We start from the raw sequence: 19,081 nt of genomic DNA on the forward strand, positions 1-19,081 counted from the left end.
GCACGTTGGACTTACACCTTCAGAGAACAAACTTGAGTTTGTAGTGTGCCTAGGGTTTTAACCAACTTTTAAACATGAATCATAAATTGTAACTTACAAGTGCAGCCGTTTTAAGTGTTTTACTATATGAGTTTAATATCTAGGAGTATTTCATGTCCATGTACCGATTTTTTCCAACTCTGTCCCCTATTCTTTTTTCTTTCTTTAATTTTTGTTAGCGTATAGTTGATTTACAGTGTTGTGATGTTGTGTTAGCTTAAGGTGTACAGCAGTGATTCAGTTATACAGGTGTATATATACATATATATATATATATATATATCCTTTTTCAGATTCTTTTCCATTATAGGTTATTACAGAGTATTGAGTAGAGTTCCCTGTTGTCCCCTATTCTTTTCTTTTTTCTTTCTTTCTTTTTTTTTTTTTTTGGGCTGCATCGTGTGGCATGTGGGATCTAGTTCCCCGACCAGGGATCAACCCCGTGCCCCCTACATTGGGAGCTCACAGTCTTAACCACTGGACCATCAGGGAAGTCCCTGTTGCTCCTATTCTTGATCTTTAAATTGTTTCAACATTTTTCACTGTTACACGTAACAACATCTAAGAACAGACATGTGTTGAAAAGCCTGGATGGTTTCTCAGGAACTGGTTTGAAGTGCACGTTCTCAGAGACCTTGATTCATTAGGTCCACGGAGGATGGAAAACCCTGCATTTTGCATGAGCTTCCCGACAGACTCTGACGCACAGCCGTGAGGCCCCTGCCAGGCTCGCAGCCGCGGAGGGAAAGGGGCCGATGGGGGCCGGCCTGGGACGGGCGTGCAGAGCAGAGCGGTTCACTCCAGGCGATGTCCAGGCACCTGCCTGTGGCACAGACTCTCCCGGGAGAGCTGGCTTCCCGGGCGGTGTCCACACAGCACGTTCCAGAGGCGTGTAGCTGAAAGCACGCTGGGCCGCGTCGTCTTGGCTGTGACGTGTCCTCAACACAAGCTCCTTTTATACCCGGACGCAAAGTGATCACACAGCACAGGTTTTATTAGTTTTAATACCCTCAGTAGAAGATGGCACACTAAGAATATTCTATTAAAGACACACGAGAGAATTTAGACCGTTTGCACGTGTGGCAATGGATTTGCTCGTGTACGATTCATCCTAATAACAACGTTTCCTGAGCGCTCAGCGCACCGGTTGTTTGTGTCGACAGTAAAGTCGCGTCTGATCCGCCTCGTCGCTCGGACCTTTCAGACTTAATCCTGTCGGGGAGCCCCGCTCAGCACGTGGGCTTGTGCAGGGGCCCCGGGAAGCCCCCTGCAGCCCCTCGGAGGGGCCCTGGGCCTCTCTGGGGGGGCTCACTCCCTCTGAACGGAGGCCTGGGCTGGAAGAGCTAGCGGAGGCTTGTTTTGCTTTAGATTCTGGCCTGCGGTGAGCTCATGAATGTGCAGACGCAGATGCGTTTACGATTTCCCGCGCACACCAGGCAATGGCCCAAGGAGGCAGAGGCAGAACGCCCGACGCGCGTCCTGCAGAGTGACAGCAGGTCCCCGTCCCGACTCAGCTCCGGGGCAGGGTGTTGGGCGCTGAGCTCTGCGTGTCGTCGGGGGGGGGGGGCAAGGCTCCCCGCCAGGCGGCCGGTGCTGTGCCGAATGGGCTCCGTCACTGTCCAGGAATCTCTCCTTCCTTTTCCTGCTCTTTCCCTTCTTTCTCCCGGGCCTTTATTTCTTCTTTCCACAGACGCGAAGGATTTATTTTTCATAAGGTGCCGTGGCAAGTGCTGTGCGATGTTCCAAGTTGAATAACCTGCAACCCCTGACCTCAAAGATACTAGGAGGGAGAAACCATTTTTACAGGTCATTTTAATGCGACACATACTGTTCATGGGAAAAGTTGGTGCTAAGACTCAGAGGAGGGCCTGAGAGAGGGGGGGATACTATTGGGCTGGTTGGTGCACCCCAGGCGCGTGGAGAGGGGTAAGTCACAGGGCAGAGTCCCTGGAGGGCCGGGGTCACGCGGCAGAGCCGGGCAGCGTGACAGCCGGTGCCTGTATGGGAGCAGCCGCCCGGGACGTTTGCCTGTTGTGGTGACCTGGTGACTTACGGGGGTCTGCGAGGAGTTTGGCTCCATACACTGGGCTCATTTCTAAGGTTCTGGAAAGGCGGGTCATTTCTAAGGTTCTGGAAAGGCGGTTCATTTCTAAGGTTCTGGAAAGGCGGTTCATTTCTAAGGTTCTGGAAAGGCGGTTCACATTTCCGGGGGAGGCCCTGCTGAAACACCGGGTGATGACGGATTCCACCAGCGCATCCATAGTAGCAGTGTTCAAACTCAGGATCTTTCCCCAAATGCCTGTCTACACAGCAAACCCAGGAGCGCCCAGGTTAAGCAAATGTGTGAACCTGTGAAGAGAACCGCAAGTGTGACGTAATTAATAAGTTTGCCGACATTTCTTCTCCTCGTGGAGTTATTCCGTCATCAGGCTTGAGCCTTATTTTATACGTGTACGTATTTACAGACACAAGGAAATAGGCATAATGTGCACTGCTGTTTGCATTTTTGCGAAAGTGGTAAAGTGATCCTTTCTGTTCGATTTTGCAGTTTGGGGTATTCAAAAGAATCAGGGCCAAAACGCGGGCGACGTGGACCCTCCTCTGTCCCTTTGGGCAAATTACTTAATCCTTCCTGACCTCAGGCCCCTAATCTATACGATGCCTTCCTCCTATGAGTCTTGTGAGGTTTCAGGCGACATACAAATGTCTCATACATACTCAGTGCAAGCGAGTAAGGAGCTCGCACAGGAGGGCAGGTGGGACCCCAGACTTTGTCCTGACCACCCCCCACCCGGACATCCTTGAGACCAGTCCTGTGAAGATGTGAGAAGGGAAATGTTCTAGTGCAACTCGTGTGAACGATGAAGATTGTCTCAGAAGAACAGGAAGCAAGAGCCCTGAGGACGAGCAGGAATTGGTTGATGAATGCAGCACCAGGAAACAGGATAATTCCTGAACTGAAATGGTTGACGCCTGTTGCAGCAGGAAACAGGATAATTCTTGGATTGAATTGCAAAGGGCCCACAGTCGTTCTGCCTAACATACTGGGGACTAGCAGGACGTCGCCATAGCAACAGAGCCCATAACAGTTGCAGGTTGGCAAGCAGCAAAAAATCATTATAATATTTAAGAATGAAAACTTTAATATTTTATTTTCCATTATCATCGCTGTGACTTACCCTTCTTAGCAGAATGGATTCCCATTCTATTTGTAGAAAGTTGTTCCACAGTGCTTTGAGAGCAAGGGCTGTAGGGTTTATATTTTCCAAAAGATGAAAAGGGTCCTTTTGAGGAATTTAACTTTTATTTGGGTCTTTCTGTGTAAAGAATGCCGTGGTGAGTGCTACAACAAATTTGGTTGTTACACTTGCTTCATTTCCTGGTTTCAGGTTTAACATTTGACTTCTGGGATCTGTTCATCATCAAAAGTGCTGAAACTGGGAGCTAAGAGTTTGCTGCAAAGTCTTTCTTGGAGGGTTCCTTTATTTATTTCGTATATTTCTTTTCCCAGTTAGAACACATACACCTACACAGAGAGAGAAACACAAAAATACATGCATAAAACCCCAGTAGTCATGTATGTATTCAAACATAGTATTAAAAAATTATGTGCTGCTATTTTAGTGTCTGTATTAAACGACTGAGCTTTGTTCTTAGACAAAAATCTTGAGTTTGTAGTTAGTGATTACTGTTAGGATTTGGGGGCTGGTTTTACCATCATATACACATAAATCTTTGGATCACAGTATCACTAAGATAGTCTAACTCACTGTATATTACAATACATTATATTTCTGCAAATACTTACATTTTCCATGGACTTCCCTAACAATATAAAAATTAAATAAAACAAGCACAATAATTTGTCATTCCCCCTTAGATTGAATGCAAAGGAGTTGTCAGATAATGAACAACTGCTTAATTTAAATAAAACAAAACAGCAGAAATTAATTTCTCAGCAGAAACTAAGATTATTTAGAACATTTAGATTTACCGTTTTGCATTGTGCTAGTTTTGTGCTATTATATTTGTCAAGGTTTAAAACTCTTTTGTGGACTGAGAACAAACTCCCCCAAATAATTAAATTGTAAAGAAAAGCCATAACTTATGTAGAAGGATTTTTCATTATCAAATGTTTTCATTAATGCTTTTTTTTTAACATCTTTATTGGAGTATAATTGCTTTACAATGATGTGTTTCTGCTGTATAATAAAGTGAATCAGCTATACGCATACATATATCCCCATATCCCCTCCCTCTTGCGTCTCCCTCCCACCCTCCCTATCCCACCCCACTAGGTGGTCACAAAGCACCGAGCTGATCTCCCTGTGCTATGAGGCTGCTTCCCACTAGCTATCTATTTTACATTTGGTAGTGTATATATGTCCATGCCACTCTCTCACTTCGTCCCAGCTTACCCTTCCTCCTCCCCCTGTCCTCAAGTCCATTCTCTACATCTGCGTCTTTATTCCTGTCCTGCCCCTAGGTTCTTCAGAACCTTTTTTTTTTTTTCTTTAGATTCCATATATATGTGTTAGCATACAGTATTTGTTTTTCTCTTTCTGACTTACTTAACTCTGTATGACAGACTCTAGGTCCATGCACCTCACTACAAATAACTCAATTTTGTTTCTTTTTATGGCTGAGTAATATTCCGTTGCATATATGTGCCACATCTTCTTTATCCATTCATCTGTCAATGGACACGTAGGTTGCTTCAATATCCTGGCTGTTGTAAATAGTGCTGCAATGAACATTGGGGTACATGACTCCTTTTGAATTATGGTTTTCGTAGGGTACATGCCCAGTAGTGGGATTGCTGGTCGTATGGTAGTTCTATTTTTAGTTTTTTAAGGAACCTGCATACTGTTCTCCATAGTGGCTGTATCAATTTACATTCCCACCAACAGTGCAAGAGGGTTCCCTTTTCTCCACACCCTCTCCAGCATTTATTGTTTGTAGATTTTTTGATGATGGCCATTCTGACCGGTGTGAAGTGATACCTCATTGTAGTTTTGATTTCCATTTCTCTAATGACTAGTGATGTTGAGCATCCTTTCATGTGTTTGTTGGCAATCTGTATATCTTCTTTGGAGAAATGTCTATTTAGGTCTTCTGCCCATTTTTGGTTCGGTTGTTTGTTTATTTGATATTGAGCTGCATGAGCTGCTTGTATATTTTGGAGATTAATCCTTTGTCAGTTGCTTCGTTTGCAAATATTTTCTCCTATTCTGAGGGTTGTCTTTTCGTCTTGTTTATGGTTTCCTTTGCGGTGCAAAAGCTTTTAAGTTTCATTAGGTCCCATTTGTTTATTTTTGTTTTTATTTCCATTTCTCTAGCAGGTGGGTCAAAAAGGATCTTGCTGTGGTTTATGTCATTGAGTGTTCTGCCTGTGTTTTCCTCTAAGAGTTTTATAATGTCTGGCCTTACATTTAGGTCTTTAATCCATTTTGAGTTTCTTTTTGTGTATGGTGTTACGGAGTGTTGTAATTTCATTCTTTTCCATGTAGCTGTCTGGTTTTCCCAGCACCACTCATTGAAGAGGCTTTCTTTTCTCCATTGTATATTCTTGCCTCCTTTGTCAAAGATAAGGTGACCATATGTGTGTGGGTTTATCTCTGGGCTTTCTGTCCTGTTCCATTAATCTATATTTCTGTTTTTGTGCCAGTACCATACTGTCTTGACTACTGTAGCTTTGTGGTATAGTCTGAAGTCCAGGAGCCTGATTCCTTCAGCTCTGTTTTTCTTTCTCAAGATTTCTTTGGCTATTTGGGGTCTTTTGTGTTTCCATACAAATGGTGAAATTTTTTGTTCTAGTTCAGTGAAAAATGCCACTGGTAATTTGATAGGGATTGCACTGAATCTGTAGCTTGCTTTGGGTAGTATAGTCATTTTCACAATGTTGATTCTTCTAATCCAAGAACATGGTATATCTCTCCATCTGTTTGTATCATCTTTAATTTCTTTCATCAGTGTCTTATAGTTTTTTGCATACAGGTCTTTTGTCTCCTTAGGCAGGTTTATTCCTAGGTGTTTTATTCTCTTTGTTGCGATGGTAAATGGGAGTGTTTCCTTAATTTCTCTTTCAGATTTTTTTTCGTTAGTGTATAGGAATGCAAGAGATTTCTGAGCATTAATTTTGTATCCTGCTACTTTACCAAGTTCATTGATTAGCTCTAGTAGTTTTCTGGTAGCATCTTTAGGATTCTCTATGTATAGTATCATGCCATCTGCAAACAGTGACAGTTTTACTTCTTTCCAATTTGGATTCCTTTTATTTATTTTTTTCTCTGATTGCTGTGGCTAAAACTTCCAAAAGTATGCTGAATAATAGTGGTGATAGTGGGCAACCTTGTCTTGTTCCTGATCTTAGTGGAAATGGTTTCAGTTTTTCACCATTGAGAACGATGTTGGCTTTGGGTCTGTCATATATGGCCTTTATTATGTTGAGTTAAGTTCCCTCTATGACTACTTTCTGGAGAGTTTTTTTTTTTTTAATTAATTTATTTATGGCTGTGTTGGGTCTTCATTTCTGTGCAAGGGCTTTCTCTAGTTGCAGCAAGTGGGGGCCACTCTTCATCGCGGTGCGTGGGCCTCTCACTATCGTGGCCTCTCTCGTTGTGAAGCACAGGCTCCAGACGTGCAGGCTCAGTAATTGTGGCTCATGGGCCTAGTTGCTCTGCGGCATGTGGGATCCTTCCAGACCAGGGCCCAAACCCGTGTCCCCTGCATTGGCAGGCAGATTCTCAACCACTGCGCCACCAGGGAAGCCCCCTGGAGAGTTTTTATCATAATTGGATGTTGAATTTTGTCAAAAGCTTTTTCTGCATCTACTGAGATGATCGTATGGCTTTTCTCCTTCAGTTTGTTAATATGGTGTATCACATTGATTGATTTGGGTATATTGAAGAATCCTTGCATTCCTGGGATAAACCCCACTTGATCATGGTGTATGATCCTTTTAGTGTGCTGCTGGATTCTGTTTGCTAGTATTTTGTTGAGGATTTTTGCATCTATGTTCATCTGTGATATTGGCCTGTAGTTTTCTTTTTTTTGTAACATCTTTCACTGGTGTTGGTATCAGGGTGATGGTGGCCTCGTAGAATGAGTTTGGGAGTGTTCCTCCCTCTGCTATATTTTGGGAGAGTTTGAGAAGGATAGGTGTTAGCTCTTCTCCAAATGTTTGATGGAATTCGCCTGCAAATCCGTCTTGTCCTGGGCTTTTGTTTGTTGGAAGAGTTTTAATCACAGTTTCAATTTCAGTGCTTGTGATTGGTCTGTTTATATTTTCTATTTCTTCCTGGTTCAGTCTTGGAAGGTTGTGCTTTTCTAAGAATTTGTCCATTTCTTCCAGGTTGTCCATTTTATTGGCATATAGTTGCTTGTAGTAATCTCTCATGATCCATTGTATTTCTGCAGTGTCAGTTGTTACTTCTCCTTTTTCATTTCTAATTCTATTAATTTGAGTCTTCTCCCTTTTTTTCTTGATGAGTCTGTCTAATGGTTTATCAATTTTGTTTATCTTCTCAAAGAACCAGCTTTTAGTTTTATTGATCTTTGCTATCGTTTCCTTCATTTCTTTTTCATTTATTTCTGATCTGATCTTTATGATTTCTTTTCTTCTACTAACTTTGGGTTTTTTTTTGTTCTTCTTTCTCTAATTGCTTTAGGTGTAAGGTTAGGTTGTTTCTTTGAGATTTTTCTTCTTCAGGTAGGATTGTATTGCTATAAAATTCCCCCTTAGAACTGCTTTTGCTGCATCCTGTAGGTTTTGGGCCGTCGTGTTTTCATCGTCATTTGTTTCTAGGTATTTTTTCATTTCCTCTTTGATTTCTTTAGGGATCTCTTGGTTATTTAGTAGCATATTGTTTAGCCTCCATGTGTTTGTATTTTTTACAGTTTTTTTCCTGTAATTGATATCTAGTCGCATAACGCTGTGGTCAGAAAAGATACTTGATACGATTTCAGTTTTCTTAAATTTACCAAGGCTTGATTTGTGACCCAAGATATGGTCCATCCTGGAGAATGTTCCATGAGCACTTGAGAAGAAAGTGTATTCTGTTGTTTTTGGATGGAATGTCCTATAAATAGTAATTAAGTCCATCTTGTTTAATGTATCATTTAAAGCTTGTGTTTCCTTATTTATTTTCATTTTGGTTGATCTGTCCATTGGTGAAAGTGGGCTGTTAAAGTCCCCTACTATGATTGTGTTACTGTTGATTTCCCCTTTTATGGCTGTTCGCATTTGCCTTATGTATTGAGGTGCTCTTATGTTGTGTGCATAAATATTTACAACTGTTATATTTTCTTCTTGGATTGATCCCTTGATCATTATGTAGTGTCCTTCTTTGTCTCTTGTAATAGTCTATTTTAAAGTCTATTTTGTCTGATATGAGAATTGCTACTGCATCTTTCTTCTGATTTCCATTTGCATGGAATATCTTTTTCCATCCCCTCACTTTCAGTCTGTATGTGTCCCTAGGTTTGAAGTGGGTCTCTTGTAGACAGCATATATACGGGTCTTGTTTTGTATCCATTCAGCCAGTCTATGTCTTTTAGTTCGAGCATTTAATCCGTTTACATATAAGGTAATTATCAATATGTATGTTCCTATTACCATTTTCTTAATTGTTTTGGGTTTGTTATTGTAGGTCTTTTCCTTCTCTTGTGTTTCCTGCCTAGAGAAGTTCCTTTAGCATTTGTTGTAAAGCTGGTTTGGTGCTGCTGAATTCTCTTAGCTTTTGCTTGTCTGTAAAGGTTTTAATTTCTCCATCAAATCTGAATGAGATCCTTGCTGGGTAGAGTAATCATGGTTGTAGATTTTTCCCTTTCATCACTTTGAATATGTCCTGCTGCTCCCTCCTGGCTTGCAGAGTTTCTGCTGAAAGACCAGCTGTTAACCTTATGGGGATTCCCTTGTATGTTATTTGTTGCTTTTCCCTTACTGCTTTTAATAATTTTTCTTTGTATTTAACTTTTGATAGTTTGATTAATATGTGTCTTGGCGTGTTTCTCCTTGGATTTATCCTGTATGGGACTCTTTGCACTTCTTGGACTTGATTGACTATTTCCTTTACCATATTAGGGAAGTTTTCAAGTATAATCTCTTCAAATATTTTCTCAGTCCCTTTCTTTTTCTCTTCTTCTTCTGGGACCCCTATAATTCGAATGTTGGTGTGTTTAATGTTGTCCCAGAGGTCTCTGAGACTGTCCTCAATTCTTTTCATTCTTTTTTCTTTATTCTGCTCTGTGGCAGTTATTTCCACTATTTTATCTTTCAGGTCACTTATCCGTTCTTCTGCCTCAGTTATTCTGCTATTGATTCCTTCTAGAGAATTTTTAATTTCATTTATTGTGTTGTTCATCATTGTTTGTTTGCTCTTTAGTTCTTCTAGGTCCTTGTTAAATGTTTCTTATATTTTCTCCATTCTATTTCCAAGATTTTGGATCATCTTTACTATCATTTCTCTAAATTCTTTTTCAGGTAGACTGCCTATTTCATCTTCATTTGTTTGGTCTGGTGGGTTTTTACCTTGCTCCTTCATCTGCTGTGTATTTCTCTGTCTTCGCATTTTGCTTAACTTACTGTGTTTGGGGTCTCCTTTCTGCTGGCTGCAGGTTCATAGTTCCCTTTGTTTTTGGTATCTGCCCCCAGTGGCTAAGGTTGGTTCAGTGGGTTGTGTAAGCTTCCTAGTGGAGGGGACTAGTGCCTGTGTTCTGGTGGATGAGGCTGGATCTTGTCTTTCTGGTGGGCAGAACCACGTCGGGTGGTGTGTTTTGGGGTGTCTGTGAACTTAGTATGATTTTAGGCAGCCTCTCTGCTAATGGGTGGGGTTGTGTTCCTGTCTTGCTAGTTGTTTGGCATGAGGTGTCCAGCACTGGGGCTTTCTGGTCATTGAGTGGAACTGGGTCTTAGCGTTGAGACGGAGATCTCTGTGAGAGCTCTCACCGATTGATATTACGTGAGGACAGGAGGTCTCTGGAGGTCCAGTGTCCTGAACTCGGCTCTCCCACCTCAGAGGCTCAGGCCCGACACCCGGCTGGAGCACCAAGACCCTGTCAGCCACACAGAGTAGACAACTGTGGTAAAAATCTGAGTGGTATGTTGGATTTTTCTTTGCTGGGCGATTTATCTGAGCCAGGTTCCCTTTGTCAGAAACACAGCAAGCCAAAACACTGAGACATCCGAGGTTTGCAGTGAAGATAGGGCTTATTTACAAGGCAGCCAAGGAGAAGACAGGAGAACAAATATCAAATCTCAATGCTTTTCTTTAAACAAAATAATAACAGCCCTTTTAGCCCATGACACACAAAACTAAATTTTTCTTCGCTGAGCATTAAGTCACACACACAAAACTAAATAGTTTGCCTCTACAGGAGCACACGTTGAGGTATCGCTGGCTCAGAAAAACAGTTCCACGTGTATGAATTATACATGTGTTTCAGATGTTTATAAGGATCAACTTTTCAAAACATTTTAGTGAGAAGTCAAATCTATGGCACAGACATTTTGGTAGAGGAGACACCTTCTTACATGTCTAATTATGTGATGAAACTATGACAATCTCAAAACATAAAGTGGTTTAGTAGTAGATCTGGACTGATAAGATCTGTTTTAGGGGATGTGAAAGAAGGTGAGTTCATTAAGGACTTCAGCTTCAACTTATTAAACTGGCAAATTGATTTTTATTTTTCGTTTTAAACCTTAAGGACAGTGATTTAGAATCATCCAGACTTTTCAAGTCTCCTCCTTCTGCTCTGAGTATTAATGTGATAAATGATCCAGGCTCTCCACCCATGGACGTCTTAGGGCTTTATCTGGTTTAATATCTGAGTCAGATAATAAATATATTTTTCCACTTAAACTCTGTACTTATTACTTAGATGCCATTATGCATTTTTGAATAGTCCTGCTGGGAAACGTTTCCCATTAAAAATCTACAGCCAAATGCCTCTCCTTTCTCAATGCTAAGGACTCTTCCACAACAGTGGAAACTGCCCTTTCGGTTGATCAGCCTTTGCTCGGCCCTCGTCTGGCTGCACCAGGAGTCAGACTTCAGCAAGGCTCTGACGTGGAAACGAATGACAGCTGGTTCCACTGAGGAAATTGTCAGTGTGAGTCTGAAAGAACTGGGTTTGGACCTGGATTCTTACTTCATAGGTTTGGGCAAAATATTTAATCTCTGTAAACCTCAGCTTCTCAGTAATACCTGTTTGAGCACAGAAAAGAGTCTTCAGACAGGCTGAAGCTGGTGTAATCTTGGTGAAGGTGGTGCTGAGATGCAAGAAGTGGTGAGTCGTGGTGGGCCGTGGCGGGGAGCCGGTGTGGACAGTGGGCGTGGATGGCGGGCGAGCTCTCTGTCTTCCGGGTGGAATCGTGTCAGGACCACGTTTCATCGCAGGGCCAGCCCTCTGTTATGTTGCTAAGGCAACTCATAATAATATTAGAGGGTTTTAAAAAATTATGATTCATGTTTTAGGAAAACCTACCCAGTCTGTTTCTTGTGACAACTTTTGATTAAAGGGTCTCAGTCGGGTGCATAATGTGGAATCATTTTCCGAGAGGCCCGGCCACTGGGTCATCCACTTATGATGTGAGAGCATGCACAGCTTCTTAAAGCCTGTTTGTTTCAGAGTTCTGTTTCACTGATGGAGTCTGTGCACATGGGGAAGGACTGGTTCTCATCGCTCCGCCTGTTTCTGTGCTCTGATCACTTCGGCTCCCTCCCATTAGGCTCTCCTCTTTTTCCTGGGGTACTTATTGTTTTGATTTTTATTTTAGGGTTTTTCTGGTTTGGGATGTGCATTTCAAGGAGTTATTCTTTCTTCTCTTGGTTGCTGTTGGACTAGTAAAGAAGAATTGCATCCCCCCGAGCCAGCAGGATGCCGACTCAGGGATCCCAGCGTCTCCAGGAGGGAGGGTGCACACAGACAGGGGGACTCAGGGCAGGTGTGGTTTAACAAAAGGAGTCCTGTTAGCGACATCAAGGACAGGACTTGAGAGACAGGGCGAGACGAGCACTCTGACCGGGCCAGAGAGCCTCTCCAGAAGTCACTTTCTGAACAGACCTCAGTGTCTTCAGTTGTAGATTGGAGACACCACCGCCTACGCCAGACAAGCCGTACTGAATAAATGCAATTACACCCATGCAACTTCTGATAGTGCCGGTAGGCAGCTCAGTAAGAAGTAATCTGCACTTAATCCTTTCTGCCTTCATTTTCCAACGAATGCAACCAGCATATAGACCTCTATACGTCTATACATGTTCGTAAGGAGAGAATCTCCTTGAAGAACTAAAGACAGTGTTTGTCCGGCCTGAGAACTTAAGGGCCAGTGGGAATAGTCAGACTCTGGTTTGATGGGACATTTCACCCCATGAAAATGACTTTGAGTTGTAAAGTGATTCCTACAAAGTTTCATCTTTAAGGTCTGAAAGTCTTCAACTGGAGAATAATTTTGACATGGAGTCCTTGTTAGATAGGCATGCAGTTACGATAAATTGAAGTTAGTAGTTTGTATTAATTTAGGTTATTAGGCAACATGAGCAAATGAAAATACATTCTAACACAGGCAAATTTGGATGACATAGAGTTCAGGTTAATTCAAAGATTCAAGTACTGCATGTATTTTCAATTCTGCTGAATTATTTTCCACTGTGATAGTTGTGTCAGCAAGGGCATAAATCATCAGTCAACTAATTATGTTTACCTTCTATAGATATAAATGGCATTACTGTTAAGAATTCTGCACTTTATTTATTGTTCCTATAACTTACTAGCTGGACTTTCTCTTCATTTCTTACATCTACCTCTGAAAGATTAGGGATCTCTCTTCTAAGCACCCGCAAAATCCTTCTGGAGGTTATGAACAGAGACCCTGCAGACAAGAGAGCCTCTGAGGTGATTTTCTCTGAATGAGATTTATTTGTGAACAGCTTGTGGCCTTTCATCGTTAAGAATTATGACTCTGTTTGTTGATACCAACACTAGAGGTTAAAATGTGTGACCAAGAAAACAGAAGGAAAGATAATCTTTCATTTAATGAAGGAAAACAAAGTACTTGTTGAAGCTTTGATGCTTAAGACTGGAGATATAAAAAAAGTGCTGAGCTACTGCTCACCTGTTTACCAATTCTTAAATCCTTCACCTCTTAGGATTCCAGCATAAAGCTGCATACAACATGAGAACTTGTTTTTTTAGATTTGTGGTTCTGCAAGAATCTATGATTTTGAAAAAAAAAAAAGAAAGAAAGAAAGAAAAGAAAACCAACCCACTAGCAAGAGCATGGTTTCGGTACACGTAGCTGCTTCGAGAAGGATGGATGTTATGTGGCTCTTCCATGTCTCCACGTGGGGGTGAGGTGGAGCCCGTGGGTTCAGGGATGGACTTCTCTTGGGCAATTGGTCTGATTTACTCACAAAGGGTCTCATTTTTGCCATTTTGCTGAAATTCCTCCTTTTGGGACTGAGCTGCTGCGTCGCATGTAGGTTGTTGCTTGCTTTGTGCTGTGGGAAGAAGCCTGAATTCCCAGTTGGACACATGACAGTTAACTTTATGTGTCAGTTTGACTGGGAGGCCCACGTAGCTGGTAAAACAGTATTTCTGGGTGTGTCAGTGAGGGTGTTTCCAGAGGAGGTTAGTCTCTGAATCTGTGGACTGAGTGAAGCAGACCCGCCCTTCCCAACGCAGGCACCCGTTGAGGGCCCAGGTAGGACGAGAAGCCTCGCCCTTCCTGCCTGAGCTGAGACGTCCACCTTCTCCCGCCCCTCCTGGTTCTCAGCTGCCAGACTCAGACCGAATTGCTCCACCGGCCGTCCTGGGTCTGCGGGCGGCAGATCGCGGGACTTCTCGGCCTCCCGAGAAGTCCCGCGATAATCACGCGAGCCCATTCGTCATAATGAATCTCCTTTCGTCCGTATCCGTGTCTGATGTATCCATCCTCTCTCGGTTCTGCTTCTCTGGGGAGCCCAGGCTGATACTAGCCGCCTGCCAGGGACGGGCCCCGTGGCTGCAGTTGTCCAGAGCGTCGTGCAGCACGATCGTGCGTTGAGTTTTGAGTTGCGAGCTCACCAGTCAGTCCACGGGGATGTTCCGAGTGGCTGTTCATTTCCATTCGTGCAGCAGTTCTCATGTCTCGGGTGGCATTGCGACAGCCCAGACGTTGGTGTTGATGAAAGGAGGTCGCGTGGAGGTGGCAGGCGTGTTAGGGTTTGTTGAAGTCTAGGTTATGGTTGTCACCGGGGGTGGACCTATCTTGGATGTGGTTGCTGGACTAGAGTCCCCTCGGGCGCCTCTGAGGGAGGTCGGTGCTGGTCTTAGACGTGGCCCAAGGCCCAGTCCTCGGAGCACAGGGTGGGACGCAGAGGCGCTCTGACGTGATGCAGGCAGATGACCTCACACCTCTGGGGCTATTTCCCCAATGAGAGTGCCTGCCTGTGTCTATACCCCACCCCCCAGAAAAAAACGAATAAAACTGGTGTTCAGAGCTTGGAAAGTGTAAATCCAGCTCAGCGAAGCTTTGTTTGTCATCTGCGGGTCACGTACAAAGCAGTCCCTCCTTCTGAGAAGGCACACGCAGACCCTGTTCCGGGGAACAGTCAGGGGCCTCGAGCATGGCCGCAGGTCTCTGTGCCCCAGCAGGACCTTGAACCCGTGAGTTGCCCAGGCCCCCCACCCCCTCCTCCATCCCCGTCACATCCTTCAGTGGAGAAGCCTGTCCCCACTTTGGCCGTAGCGTCCCCAGACTCCCAGGGGATTCCTGGCCTCTCCGAGCTGTGCCCTCGGGAGGCCTGCTGCATCCGCCAGGAGCCCGGCTTCTGGGGCTGCATTCGCGAGCCAGGTCGTGTGGGCACATCGCTGGGCTCTGGCACTTTCTGCGCCTCAGTCTCTCCCCCGTGAAGCGGGTCACAGGCTGCAGGAGGATGGAGCGATCGGACTCATCGTGGTGGGGGGCCCTGGAGCAGCCGCGGCTCCTCCCCCGCTGTGTCCTCTCCTCCTCCCATTCGGCCAAGGCAGGGACGGGCGTCTTGTTCTGTCCAGGGTCACAGACACACCAGAATAAGGTGACACAGCCCATGGAAGGCATTTCAGGCAGCGGGAGTAGAATGAGAAGACTAGGAGGACTAAGAATGCAGCAACGATGTGCATTATTATTCTAATCGTTATCAGTAGTATAAATCACATGTATTAAAATGCTGGTAATTTCAAGGAGCTTCTCGGCTCTGGGGTTCCAGGAAACCTAGAGAAGACGTCCAGACAGCAAAGCAGTGAGGCTGGGGAAGCTCGCTGAGCCGGGCAAGAGGATCTCAGGGACGCAGATCTGCACCTTGAGCTCCTTGTGATGGCAGTGTGAAATGTCCCAGGGGAGCCGAACCCCTGAATCAAGTCTGGGAATGTTCCGGGACAGACAGGAGGGTCACGTGCTTCCTGGGGCCCCAAAGCCAAGGACCACCGGCCGGGGGGCGTGAAACAGCAGAAACGTGCTGGCCCCAGCCTGGAGGCGGAAGTCGAGCTTCGCGGTGTCAGCAGGGCACGTTCCTTTCGGAGCCTCGAGGCACGGTCCGGCCATGCTCTCCCCCGGCCTCGGCGTGGCCAGCAGGCCCTGGAGGTCCCTGGATGCCTGACCTTGGACTTGGGGCCACCATAAATCCACGATCACTGCATCTCAAGATCCTTAATTAATTACATCTGCAAAAACCCTGTTTCCAAATAAGATCACATTCTGAGGTTGCAGGTAGATGTAAGTTTGGGGACACAGTTCAACCCACTGATGATGACATGCCTTCCCCACACATGATGCACCCTGTGTTCATCTCAGCTGTGACAGGCGCCTTCCTCCCTGAGTGGGGTCTGCGAGGTTCCCGTCGGGGCCTCCATAAGCCACCTGAGACCGGGCCAGAGGACACTCCTGGAAGCAGCCCGATGTGTGTCCTCAAGGTGAATCCCATGGGCCCCCTCCCTGTGACGTCACGCACCTCGAGTCCCCATCCATTTGGACCCGTTATGACTTTGTGTCCTAAATGCGGCATCGTGCGTTATGTGTGGGTTTCACGTTCTCGGTGCCACCGTCCCCTAGGACTCGAGTGAACACCCAGCAGGACAGGCTTCTCCCCATCGGCTGGCACCCTGGCTGGGAATTTGTCAGATGAAAACTCGAGCCCGTAGAAACACACGGCGCCCCAGAGCCTCCGTGATTGACTCAAGTACGTTTCCGTGATTGACTCAAGTACGTTTCTAGCATCGTTTAGTAAAGCCGACGTCCTCATGCACTAACCAAGCTCATCAGTGGTGAACGAGTCCGTGGGAAGCTGCCTCCCCCACGTGGGTATCTGGGTCACCGGGGTAGCGGAAGGGAAGTTTCAGGGGGTTTGTTATGAGAAGCTGCCTGGGCTCCTCTCTTACTATCTCCACGTGGTGACTCAACTGTGGCCTCTTCTGGATCCTCACCGTCCCCTCTCCTTTGGGCACAGATGATGATGGGACAGAGGTGGACATAAATAGATCCCAGCTCCCTGGCTACTCCAGTGCTCCCGTACAGAGGACCGAGGTTTGGTGGCAAGGCTGCGTGCACGGATGCCGGCGACCCAGCCTCCCGGACTTCCCTGCTCCGCCTCCGTCCTCCGACCGGGTGTCGTGGAGAGTGAGTACTGCAGGCGTGGGTGAAGCAGGGGTGGGGTCTCAGCTCTTTAAGGAGCAGCGGCGCCAAGCCCCCCAACCTCCGCCGTCAGCAGAAAGCGTTTCCGAGGTCCTCTGAGCGGGCTGCCTGACGAGGCAGGTGGAGGGGTCCTGTGGCCGAGGCCGGTGTGTCGCTCCCTGGCCGACCCCCACCTCCCGCCCGGAGGCGGCCCCTCCCCGGGAGGAGGAGGAGTTGTCCGGAGCCCTCTGGGTGAAGGGCTTTCCTGGGCTATAACTTTTCAGACCTCAGGGAGCCCTGCCGGGGAGTGGGAGCTGCCCCGGGTGACGGGGCCTCCGCGTGCCCTGCCCGCTCACTTTCCAGAGGCCGTGTCGTCAGTGCTGTGACACCCCCAGGAAGTTGCCCATTTATGGCTAAAATGATATCATCACAAGAGGTGGCTCCTGTCTAAATAGGGATCATTTGTGAAATGAGATTATAGACGTCTCTCTGAAAAAAAACAGGAGGCACAGGCACCTGCTTTCTGGAATCGATACCCCGGGGGCTCGGGCTGCACCATAATGAAGGTGTCCACCCCCGTGGCTGATTCCATTACGAGCGGGGAGCCTCCCTTTCCTGCTCGGTGCCGGGCGGCCCCCGCATCCACATGGAGTGGACTCCAGATCCGCGTTTTCTGTTGCGCTTGAGTATGTGGGACACGCATCGCAGTCCCATGCCCGCCACCGTGCTGCAGTGCACTTGGCTGGTGGAGCCCCGTGGCTGCCTGGCCCACGCCGTGACTGCCCGGCCCCGGGTACACGCTGGGTCGCCTCTGGCCTCGCTCTCCCGCAGTGATTTTGAACCTTCCTCCCATTGCACGTCTCCCTGTTCGCTGAGAAGCCTCCTGCTCTGTGCATTTGGACGCTGCAGGCAGCGCGGCGGGAGTCTTGCCTCGGTAAGTCCAGGATGACTCGTCTCTTACTTTCCCCAGCTCAGATGTACTTCCACTGGCGCGGTGGCATCAGGCAGGCAGCCGGGAGCGATTAGCACCCGACTGGTTAGTCTCCGGGAGCAGCTTGCCCTCGGCACTTTGCACCAGGTTTTCTCACTGTCCTCCCTCCCACCGTACGTTGCTCTGCCTTTATAAGTAAAATACTCATCTCTCCATAGACGCGGTAGCAGCCGCGGGGGAGCGTCTTAATTGCTGAGGAGGGTTTGGGAGAGAGGACTGGCACGGCGGTCTCGAGCGACACCGCTGTCATTCTGAGAAGACAAGTTCATTCTCCAATTAACCCTGATTCCAATAATCACTGAACGTCCGAGCGATGGGTAAGGCGAGAACTATTCTGGCTCTCTCTCCATTTGTTAAAGCAAAGATGCAGCAGCTGGGCTGCTGGCTTCAGCATCCCTTTGGGAACGAGAAAGTCCAGGGACCTGCAGTTATTAAAACCCGTGTTTTTTATGCAAGCTGTGGGGAGAAGAGCCTGTGAAGATAGCTTCCTTTGTAATGCCTGCTGCAGCCAGAACCTCACTGCTCCCTGCAGCTGCATTAAATAGGATGAAAGAGAAGGGGGAAGATCTTGGAGATGCTGGGAAGCGCTGCCTTGTGTTTATGCCATGAAAGCTGTTAAACCCCTTCAGAAGCAGGAGGTTTCGGTGTGTGGTGCCGGCCGAGCAGCCGTCCTCTGTCCTGGCAGAGGTGACGGTGCTGGGCTGTGAAGGGAATTGCTGAGGTTTCAGAGCGACATGCTTTGCTGAGGGTCCCCGCGAGCCGGGTCCCTGGAGGGCAGTGGGCAGGGGCATGGTGGCAGATGCCCGGCGAGCCTTGAGCAGTGAGCTGAGGGTGTTTCTTCTTGTGCTTCTTGCTCTGCTCTGCTGACGTTTTTCTTTTGCTTTACCTTGTGCAAAAATATGCCCCCCTCTAAATAGTAGCAGCCACCTCTTCCTAACGAGAGTGGCTGTTGATTAGGGAGGTTATTATTCACTCAGGCATCTAGGGAACTGGTTTTACAAGTTCCTGCTATAAACGACCAAGATGCCTTCTATGTAGATGTTACACTCTGTGCAGAAGCCGGCACGTCCAATAAGAAGCAGTTACTGGTTTGCTCATATTTAGATGAATATTGACTGTTTCATTCATAATTTTGTCCCCAGAGCTCAGGTGCATTTCCACTCACAGGCTCCGTGTCACCATGGAGTATTTTGTGGCCTTTAGCTTGTCCAGGAAGCAGAACGAGTCAGTGGGACTTTCTCTGGCTTGTGAATCACGCTTTTTTCTCAGCAACAAGTGCTGGCCCAGGATCACTGGTCACGAATGTCACTCATGGAAACGGGGCCCTACACGGTCCCCAGACGGGCAGTTAGGGAGTGGGCGCCTTGGTGGGATTCAGGGCCATGCAGAGAGTTTGATTTAGACCAACTGCATGTGTG

The 19,081-nt window shown here is 46.4% G+C and overlaps 1 protein-coding gene and 1 long non-coding RNA gene across 11 annotated transcripts in view; both read left to right on the plus strand.

Annotated features, from left to right (window-relative positions):
- DLGAP2 (DLG associated protein 2) overlaps window positions 1–19,081 on the plus strand; it is a 729,374-nt gene that overhangs the window by 249,783 nt on the left and 460,510 nt on the right. The window lies entirely within an intron of this gene.
- LOC309619809 lies at window positions 1,991–2,831 on the plus strand. The gene is made up of 2 exons (XR_014239252.1): window positions 1,991–2,139; window positions 2,221–2,831. It is a non-coding gene; the product is annotated as an uncharacterized lncRNA (long non-coding RNA).

Source organism: Balaenoptera borealis, assembly GCF_965194805.1.
Source record: "Balaenoptera borealis genome assembly, chromosome: 21".
Classification (NCBI taxonomy): domain Eukaryota; kingdom Metazoa; phylum Chordata; class Mammalia; order Artiodactyla; family Balaenopteridae; genus Balaenoptera; species Balaenoptera borealis.